Source organism: Panulirus ornatus, chromosome 9, assembly GCF_036320965.1.
Source record: "Panulirus ornatus isolate Po-2019 chromosome 9, ASM3632096v1, whole genome shotgun sequence".
Taxonomy (NCBI): domain Eukaryota; kingdom Metazoa; phylum Arthropoda; class Malacostraca; order Decapoda; family Palinuridae; genus Panulirus; species Panulirus ornatus.
Genome location: NC_092232.1, coordinates 57,583,201 through 57,593,329, shown reverse-complemented (window position 1 = coordinate 57,593,329; position 10,129 = coordinate 57,583,201).

Here is a 10,129-nt window from a genome sequence, read left to right as displayed (position 1 = left end):
TTTAGGTGGATCATGTAATATTTGGCGTTGCTTCATGTTTTATCAGATGATAAAATGATGGCTGGTCTAATGACCTTCACAAGTCAGTAGTCATTAAATCCAACACAGCAACCAACCACTCAGGATGACCAGGAGGGAGCCACCTGGTGCAGACCAAGTGTACCAGCCTGGTGGAGAGGATCAACTGCTCCACCTCAGGATAAGAGCTGCTCAAGTTCTGTAGTGAGGGACACTCCAAGTGGCATGTGAAACTACCAGTCTTAGTTATAAACTACCGCCCGGCTGGCCGGTGGGTGGCTGTGGCCAACATGAACCCAGGGGCTACACACACACACACACACACACACACCGCCCACTGACCAGACCACCGGCCGGTGGGTGGCTGTGGCCAACATGAACCCAGGGGCTACACACACACACACACACACACACACCGCCCACTGACCTGACCACCGGCTGGTGGGTGGCTGTGGCCAACATGAACCCAGGGGCTACACACACACACACACACACACACACACACACACACCGCCCACTGACCTGACCACCGGCCGGTGGGTGGCTGTGGCCAACATGAACCCAGGGGCTACACACACACACACACACACACCGCCCACTGACCTGACCACCGGCCGGTGGGTGGCTGTGGACAACATGAACCCAGGGGCTACACACACACACACACACCGCCCACTGACCTGACCACCGGCTGGTGGGTGGCTGTGGCCAACATGAACCCAGGGGCTACACAAACACACACACACACAGAGCGGCGCCAGGCTGGAGGCGGGGCATCGTGACGTCACAGGCAAGTCCCTCCCCCCGCCAGATCCAAACATGTGTTGTGTCTGGTGATGGCGGTTCAAGATTTCCCACATTTATATTGATCTTTACATTATCATCCACGCCCAAAGTCACCTGGCATTCTTGTGTTTCAACAACAGACGTGATATATGCAACACCAGGCAAACATTGTACCATTATCTGATAGGTTAATTGGTGCACAATCAAGAACCAGTGAATTTCATCGCCGCCATAAGTAAGTAAGGAAGGTGACTTTAATGATGATAAATACGACCTGGTATGGCTGTGTCTACACACTACCGCCATCTGCTCAACATTGTACATACCAACATTTAAACTGTGACATTCAACCACAAGGTTTAAAGTCGCTCATGAAAACGCGAACTTAAAATCTATCCATTTAAATCTACCATTCATCAATAAACATTTAAACACCGTCATTTGAACGTAAACCTTTCAGCTACGTTATTTTACCAGAGTCCTTTAAGATACGTCATATAAACACAACACTTAAATGTACGTTAAGCTTGTGCAAACCATCAAAGAAGCTCAAACTTTTGAACTAGAATTGTAATGAAAATGCGAACTTTTAACTCTGTCAAATTACAGCTATTGTACAAAATGATTCACTTAATTGACAAATTTTAATGTCAGTTAATTTAACGATATCCTTTGTGGTTCATCTTTGAAACACAAACCTTTAAACTTTGTCTCTAGAACTGAACACAACCATTAAGGTTCATAACTGGAATGGAAATTTGGATAATCTATCAAAATTCGTCATATAACGCGAACTTTTAAATCCTTCCATTCAGTTGGGCCGTTACTTGCCTGGCTGCCATTCATAATATGTCCTTTTATATTGTATGTTGACTACGCTCTCATTCATTCGTCATTTGGATCGTCTCACTGATATTCCATTCATAAACTTCATTCCTAAAGCTTATTTTTGACCACCATGTTGCTTCCTTAATGTTTATAATTCTTTGTGTATTTAATAATAGAAGATTCAATGATATTTCTCGTGGTACTGGAATTAGAGTTAATAATGCCATCTCAGTTATTAACTCTAACTCAAGTACCACCAGAAATATCATTGAATCATCTATTTCTGAATACACAAAGAATTATAATCTTAATATTAGTGATGGTCTATACAAACTGGATAGCTTTAATGTTGATAAAATTAGTAAACAATTCACCTTCTTGTCCACATAATAAGTTTATGATACGCTTGTTGTCTGTCTTGGACAATCACATGTTTACCATATGGCGCCCTAGCTACGTCTCTTCGTTGTATATCAATTGAGTGTTATATTTCTCTCTTGTGTCTCCCTTGATGATGTGAGTATTACACGAAAGTGCACTTGGGAACTTATCGTGTTTATTTTCCTAGTGGACTCGTAAGAGTATATTTGATCACGTGCAAAATCGTGATCCTTTCCAATATATATATATATATATATATATATATATATATATATATATATATATATATATATATATATATATATATTTTTTTTTACTATTCGCCATTTCCCGCGATAGCGAGGTAGCGTTAAGAACAGAGGACTGGGCCTTTGAGGGAATATCCTCACCTGGCCCCCTTCTCTGTTCCTTCTTTGGAAAAATTAAAAAAAAAAACGAGAGGGGAGGATTTCCAGCCCCCCGCTCCCTTCCCTTTTAGTCGCCTTCTACGACACGCAGGGAATACGTGGGAAGTATTCATTCTCCCCTATCCCCAGGGATAGTATATATATATATATATATATATATATATATATATATATATATATATATATATATATATATATATATATATATTCTTTTTCTTTCATACTATTCGCCATTTCCCGCGTCAGCGAGGTAGCGTTAAGAACAGAGGACTGGGCCTCTGAGGAAACATTCTCACCCGGCCCCCTTCTCTGTTTCTTCCTTTGGAATATTAAAAAAAAAAACGAGAGGGGAGGATTTCCAGCCCCCCGCTCCCTTCCCTTTTAGTTCGCCTTCTACGACACGCAGGGAATACGTGGGAAGTATTCTTTCTCCCCTATCCCCAGGGATAATATATATATATATATATATATATATATATATATATATATATATATATATATATATATATATATATATATATATATATATATATATATATATATATATACATATCCTTCAGTACGTTTACTTTCGATAATGAGGGACAGAAGAATAAGCCAAGCAAGTAAATTTCGTCAAAGACATCTCTCTTTTCTGAACGCTGCCTCGCAAAGATTTTCATTAATTCAAATTGAAGAAACAGACGTATTTTCTATTGTCTGGTTAGCTCAGTGGTAGAGGGTGAGTCTGACACACTCAAGGTCGTGGGTTCGAGACCCACACCAGACATAATTTTGGTCTTTTTCTTGTTTCATTTTGTCCGCATCACATGTGTGCAACATTCAGTATGGTCGTCCAACGTTATAGTGAAGATCTTCACAATAAATTGGGGTTTTCGACCTTATCTGAAAGGGTCAGGTCCACCAAGACGTCCTTGAAATCTTCCAGAAGCTTCTGGCGATCCTCCTCCAACTGCTGGGCACATCAGAGTTAACATGGGCCGGACATCGGTTGTGGAACGACTTAATCTGCTTCCGGTAGTTAGCAGGGATGATAATGAGGGCTCTGACCTCATACCAGGTCAGCTTGGTTCCAGTCTATTGCTTAGTTCCAGTCTATTGCTTAGTTCCAGTCTATTGCTTAGTTCCAGTCTATTGCTTAGTTCCAGTATATTGCAACGACAATAGAAAATTAAAACTCATTTCTTCGTGGAAAATTGAGAGGAAAACACGACAGCAACATGGAGATTTACCCTATGGTTATTTTGCCGGCTAGTCGGCAACGGTTGGTCAAACAGTATTTTGCCGTGGTAATCTCAGTGCTTCATATAATACTATGTCACAAAATATGTTCTTGGGGGCGTAGCTCAGTGGTAGAGCACTCGCTTGGCATGCGAGAGGTCCCGGGTTCAAACCCCGGCGCTTCCATTTTTTATTTGGGAAATTCATTGTTTTCAGTCTTGTATATATATATATATATATATATATATATATATATATATATATATATATATATATATATCGTCCGATCAGGGAAGTTAAGCAACGTTGGGTCTGGTTAGTACTTGGATGGGTGACCGTCTGGGAACACCAGATGCTGTTATCCCTGGGGATAGGGAAGAAAGTATACTTGCCACGTATTCCCTGCGTGTCGTACAAGGCGACTAAAAGGGGAGGGAGCAGAAGGCCGGAAATCCTTTACTCTCATTTTCAATTTTACAAAAGACGGAACAGAGAAGATATAAAGATATTGTAAAGATGTAACTAATATAAGATATAAGAATGAATGGAAGATACGGATGTAGCTGAAACAAGGAGTAATGAAGATTAAGGTGCAATGAAAATTATTCTCTAGTGAAGATAAATGTATATGTTAAAATTTTGTATTGAACATCAAGAAGTAATGATAATGATGAGAGTGTAGTGACGATGAGGGTTTAGTTAGGGAGTGGCGACAATTGCCTTTACAATGATAATAAGGAGGTAACACAATGAGGAACACAAATTTTCCAAAGCTACGTTCAAGTCAGACTTTGAACTAAGTTCGGTAAACAGAAGGATAATGTTAAGATGAGAGTGTAGTGAAGAAGAGTGTAGTGATGATAAGGATATTGTCAAGATAGGTTGTAGTGAAGATACGAATGTAGTGAAGATACGAATGTAGTAGAGATAAGGATTATTAAAGAGTAAAGTTTATTCAGAATGATTATGTAGTGAAGATAAGAACTATTTCTAGTGAACATCAGGGAGTACAATGATAATGGTATGGTAGAAATAACGGAGTCGTGAAGAAGAGGGTATAGTGAAGATATAATTAAATGAAAATAACCTAGTAGTGAAGATACACGTTAGTGAATATGAGGTTGTAGTGAGCTTAACGTTATTGACCTGATCCCCAAATCCTCCAAACTACGTTCAAGGGCGGATCCAAAGCCAACCTAAAAGGCTATTTGCACTATTTCCCTGCAAAACTCGTCCAAATGCCTCTCTTCTCTTTTACTAATATATATATATATATATATATATATATATATATATATATATATATATATATATATATATATATATATATTAGTAAAAGAGAAGAGAAGCATTTGGAAGAGTTTTGCAGGGAAATAGTGCAAATGACTGGGAGATGTATAAGAGAAGGAGGCAAGAGGTCAAGAGATAGGTGCAAGACACAGAAATAGAACATATACATGGAACAATCACACAGGCAGCTGACGCCTCTATCCCAACATCTTCATTTACCTCAAGATACTCCTTCTCCCTTTCTCCCAAAACAACTAGACTCCTCTCGTGCTACCGTCGACGCTTTGAGCATAACAGACATCGTTTGGGCCTAGTACGGTGGGACCTCACATCCCTACAAAACCACACACTCAACAGCCTTCTAGAAGACCACAATAGACACTGGAAATCTCTCATCACCACAACAGATCAACACCGAATTAAATCTCCTCAAGAGTTTTGGAGCAGAACCCGGAAACTCAAAGGAATACCAAAAACAGACTTCAATCGGCTAAATGACCACAACACTCTACACCATAACCCACAAGACATCGCGAACATTTTTCAAAAACACTGGGAAGGTATCTTTCACCCTCAACCCCCCCCCCCCCCCCACACCCCCTACCCCCCCACCGTCCCCACCCTCTGGCGTACGACCAATCGCTTCACATGACCACCTTCTCACAACTCCCATAAGAACGAGCGAGGTCAAATTCCTCCTCTTCAAATCGCACAAAGTATCCCCAGGTAACTCAGGCATTGGTTACCAGCTACTTACACATCTCCCTGACAACACTATTAAAGCCATCACCTTCCTCTTCAACGCGGCACTAGCCTCTGGCTATTTTACCGCGGCCTTCAAAACAGCAACAACCACAATGATACCTAAACCCAACAAATCCAATAGGGACCCAGTGAACTACAGACCCATCAGCCTACTTGAGTCCATTGGGAAGACATTTGAAAGAATCTTAAACAACAGACTTAGACAACACCTAACATACAACAACCTACTCTCACACAAACAGTTTGGCTTTCGTCAACATCATACAAGATGAAGTCAACATAATCACTAACTACATTAATAACAACACGCGGACACACAAAATGACCGCCTTCATCACAAATGATGTTGAAAAAGCCTTTGACACCGTTTGGCACGATGGATTGAGGTACAAACTAAGCACCCAATTTCAACTCCCACGACCCACCATTAAACTTCTTTCTAACTATCATAGCAACAGAAAAACCCGAATCAAATACAGAAACACTTACTCAAACTACTTCTTCCTCAATGCCGGTGTATCTCAAGGCTCCGTGCTGGCCCCTACTCTTTACACACTCTACTCAAATGATCTTTCCAGTCCTATACACCTGGACTCCATCACTCTCCAATATGCAGATGATATTACTCAACTGATCACAGCCGTAACCCTCACACACTTAATCAGCAGAACCCAACAGGAAATTGACAACGTTTGGCTTTGGGAGTTAAAATGGAGTATTAAATCAAATCCTGCCAAATTCAACATATCTTACTTTAACGTACGTCAGAGATACAACATAAGTAATGTCTACCTACACTCCCGTATACACCGTCATTTAGCCATTCCCATCTCAAACAACAACACTGTCCTGGGCCTAAGTTATGATGTATACCTAAGAATGAACCGATATGTTCAGTGTATAGCGGTTATTGCGAGAGCAGAGCTCGAGAAATTGTATAGATTTAGAGAGGTGCAATTCAAAACCAAATTGCACCTCTACAAAGCATTAATACGACCACTTATCACTTATGCCCCTTCAACTCTTGAACTCGGAGCCAAATCCAACATCCGTGCACTCCAAATCATTCGGAACAAAGCTCTACGTTGGGCTTTTAACATCAAATGGCACGAGTTCATCAGAAACACAGAACTTCACGAGAGAGTACGAATCCCTCCTCTAAACATCTACTGGAGGAAATTCTTTGAAAGACAAGTAGAGCGATTTCAAATACATCATACTCACTGGATTGATTACTTCAACAATCTCCTAGGAATAGACCACCCAGGTAACATGTTTAATATACAACCTGGACAACATCCAGTGACCATATATTAAAAACTAAAAACCACTATAGATCTTGCTGCTAAGTCCGTGCGGGGAACGCCTTGGTAAAATCAGTGTCCATCGGCCAGAGATACGATCCATCTCCTCCTATATCCTTATTAAAAAGAAAAATAAATAGATAAATAGATAAATGAATAAATAAATGAATAAATAGATAAATAAATAAATGAAAAATAAATCTATGAAAAGAATATCAATAAAGAAACAAATAGAAGAAAACAAACTCGCCCTCCACTTATTATCTCTGCCCTACTTATTCAATTATTCCTATGCAAGCTGGGTTAAGCCCTGGCTCTTTTCCTCCCTCTAAAATTCACTTCCTCTAACAAATCTTGCTCTTCCCCCCCTCCCTCTCTTTTCCCGCTCTTCCTTGGAAGGGACTTTTCTATCATCATTCCTCATCATCATCACCAAACTAGTATGATTGGAGGGAACCTACAAAATTAAGCAAAGTTCTTTTGCTTCTCTTTACTTTTTCGTGTTGATCCTGGCGTTAGTATTTACTGAAGATTCAGTGTCTTGTATTATGTCATACAGAATCACACAGGTACTATTCAGTTTCTAGGTCCACTGGTTTAACAAAGTTGGAGGAGGAGCAACACTAGAGTTTCTGATGGACGCACTGGTATAAGACTTGAGTAGGGTAGACCGTAAGCGAGGTACGGCCTCCAGTAGTTTCAGTAAATGATCGTAAGTGTAGGGTAGACCCTCCAGGCCCAACTTAACTGTGTCCCTCACGATGTGGACCCCGCGGGGAGTCGTGAGAAGGGCGCCTGGAACTGCCATGGTGTCATATACAGGAAGACACCAGAAGGACATGAGAAGGAAGAACCTGGAAAATGATAAACTTAGCAACTTCTTAAAGGCGAAGTCTTAATGAATACTGATGTGTGTGTGGTGGTGTTGTGAGGGTGATGGTGATGTGAGGGTGGTGGTGATGTGAGGGTGGTGGTGTGGGGACAGACTGAACAGTGGTAGAAGGTGGTTGGCTTACATTGTTTGGAGGTTGAGGAGTGTTGTCTGGTGTGGGACCGGGATGATGATGATGATGATCATGTTCACAATAATGTACAACTTTCAAGTGGTCCTCATGTTCTTCACGAATGTCACTTGTATTTAGATGTCGAACCCTAACCTTATGTCCTTTAAATGAGCTAAGACTCTATAGGGTCCAGAACATTTTGGGTCAAGTTTACGATCCTCACTTGTAGAGTTAAATTCCTGCACTATTACCAAGAGTCCGGGAGCCACCGTTAATGGTTTGGTCGATTCATTAGCCTGATCCGTGAAGGTTGTAGTGGCTTCAACTAGATTTTCCTTGATCCTTTGATGAATCAGTTGAGTCATGCGATATTTTTCCGCTACAACTGATCTATGGACCGCTGGACATGAAGGAGGGGACGCTATTATGTCATACCGCAACACTTTATCAAAGCCGTGTAAGGCGTGGAAGGGTGCGTCTCCAATTGACTTATGCAGAGTTTAATGAACATTAGACATCAGACAGGTACTCACTCCATTCATCATGATCAAAATTAATGTTGGTGGGAAGACACTGGAGGATCTTACGGTTCAACCTTTCTGCCAGGCCATTCGAGGCTGGGTGATGTGGCATTATATTACATTTACTTATGTTATACAATCTACAGAGTTCTCCTAATAATGAGTTATTAAATTCCCCACAATTATCTGTGACTAAAATCTTCGGCGCATTATGTCTAAGATATGTTTTTGAACGCCTTAGCGACCGTGGCTGTCTTTATTTTGAACTGGAACTAATTCACAATATCTCGTGAAGGCATCAGTAATTACTAAGATGTATCTGTAACCTGCCATGGACCTAGGAAAACCTCCTAATATGTCCATATGAACTCTTTCCCATGGGTATGAAGGTAAAGGATATTTCAACACAGTTTGCGGGGTAGTGGGACTTCCCTTGTGAGTGTTACAGGTTTGGCACCTCCAAATATTATCTGTAATGTTTTTCTGCATTCATGACCAAAAATACCTCAAACGAGTTTGCTTATAGCATCTATCTGCGCCTGGGTGTGCGGCCTGGGTTGAATCATGTGCTAACTTCAAGAAATCCCGTACTAATGCTGTTGGAATGGTTGTTTGTTTAACAACACGGGCGAGCACTCTTAATTTCGCGTCCCTGCACAAGACTCCCTCACTGTGCTAAATACAATTCTCTGACTGGAACAACTGTTTTAGCATCCAAGGAAGATCTCATACCCTCTAGGAATTCTATGACAGGACCCCAGACTGGGTCATCTCGTTGATACTGTCTCAACCTCTCTACATCAAAATCCACGAGGCTATTATCTACAGTGACTGCACCCACTCTGCGGGAAAGCGCGTCTACAGCTACATTGGATGAGCCAGAAACAAAACGAAAATCTGGGTCAAATGCTTGTGGAGTTAAAAATCGTCTTTGAAACTTTCTTGTACGTTCTTGTCTTTGAAAATACCTACCAGTGCTCTGTGATCTGTATAAACTGTAATAGGGTAACCATATATGTATTCCTTAAAATGTTTGAGTGCCCAAACAACTGCAAGGCCTTCTAACTCAGTTATTGAGTATTTCGATTCCGTCTTTGAACATGAATGGCTCGCATAGGCTATGGGTAAAAGTCTACCCCTATTTGACTCCTGCATAAGTACAGCTCCAAGACCCTGTTTAAAAGCATCTGTGTGCAAAATGAAGGGTTTCTCAAAGTTGGGAAATCGAAGGGTAGGCGCCTCGATCAAGTGTTGCTTGAGTAAGTTAAATGCACTGTAGACCACTGGAATGTAACTTCCTGTTTCAGAAATGAAGTGAGGGGGTTTGTGATCTTCGTGAAACTAGCAATAAATCTTCGATAATATCTTGCTGAACTAAGGAAGGATTTGACCTTGTTTGTTGTGGAAGGGACTGGCCATTCTACAACTGTTTTGACTTTATCTGCATTAGGTTGAATACCGTGTTCATCAACGGTGTGACCTAAGTAATTAATTCTTGTCTGTAGAAAGGAACATCTGGATAACTTGCCTTTTAGGTTCGCATCCTTAAGTCGTAGAAATACTCTCTCAAGACTTTTGAAATGAAAAGCAATATCTGGAGACAT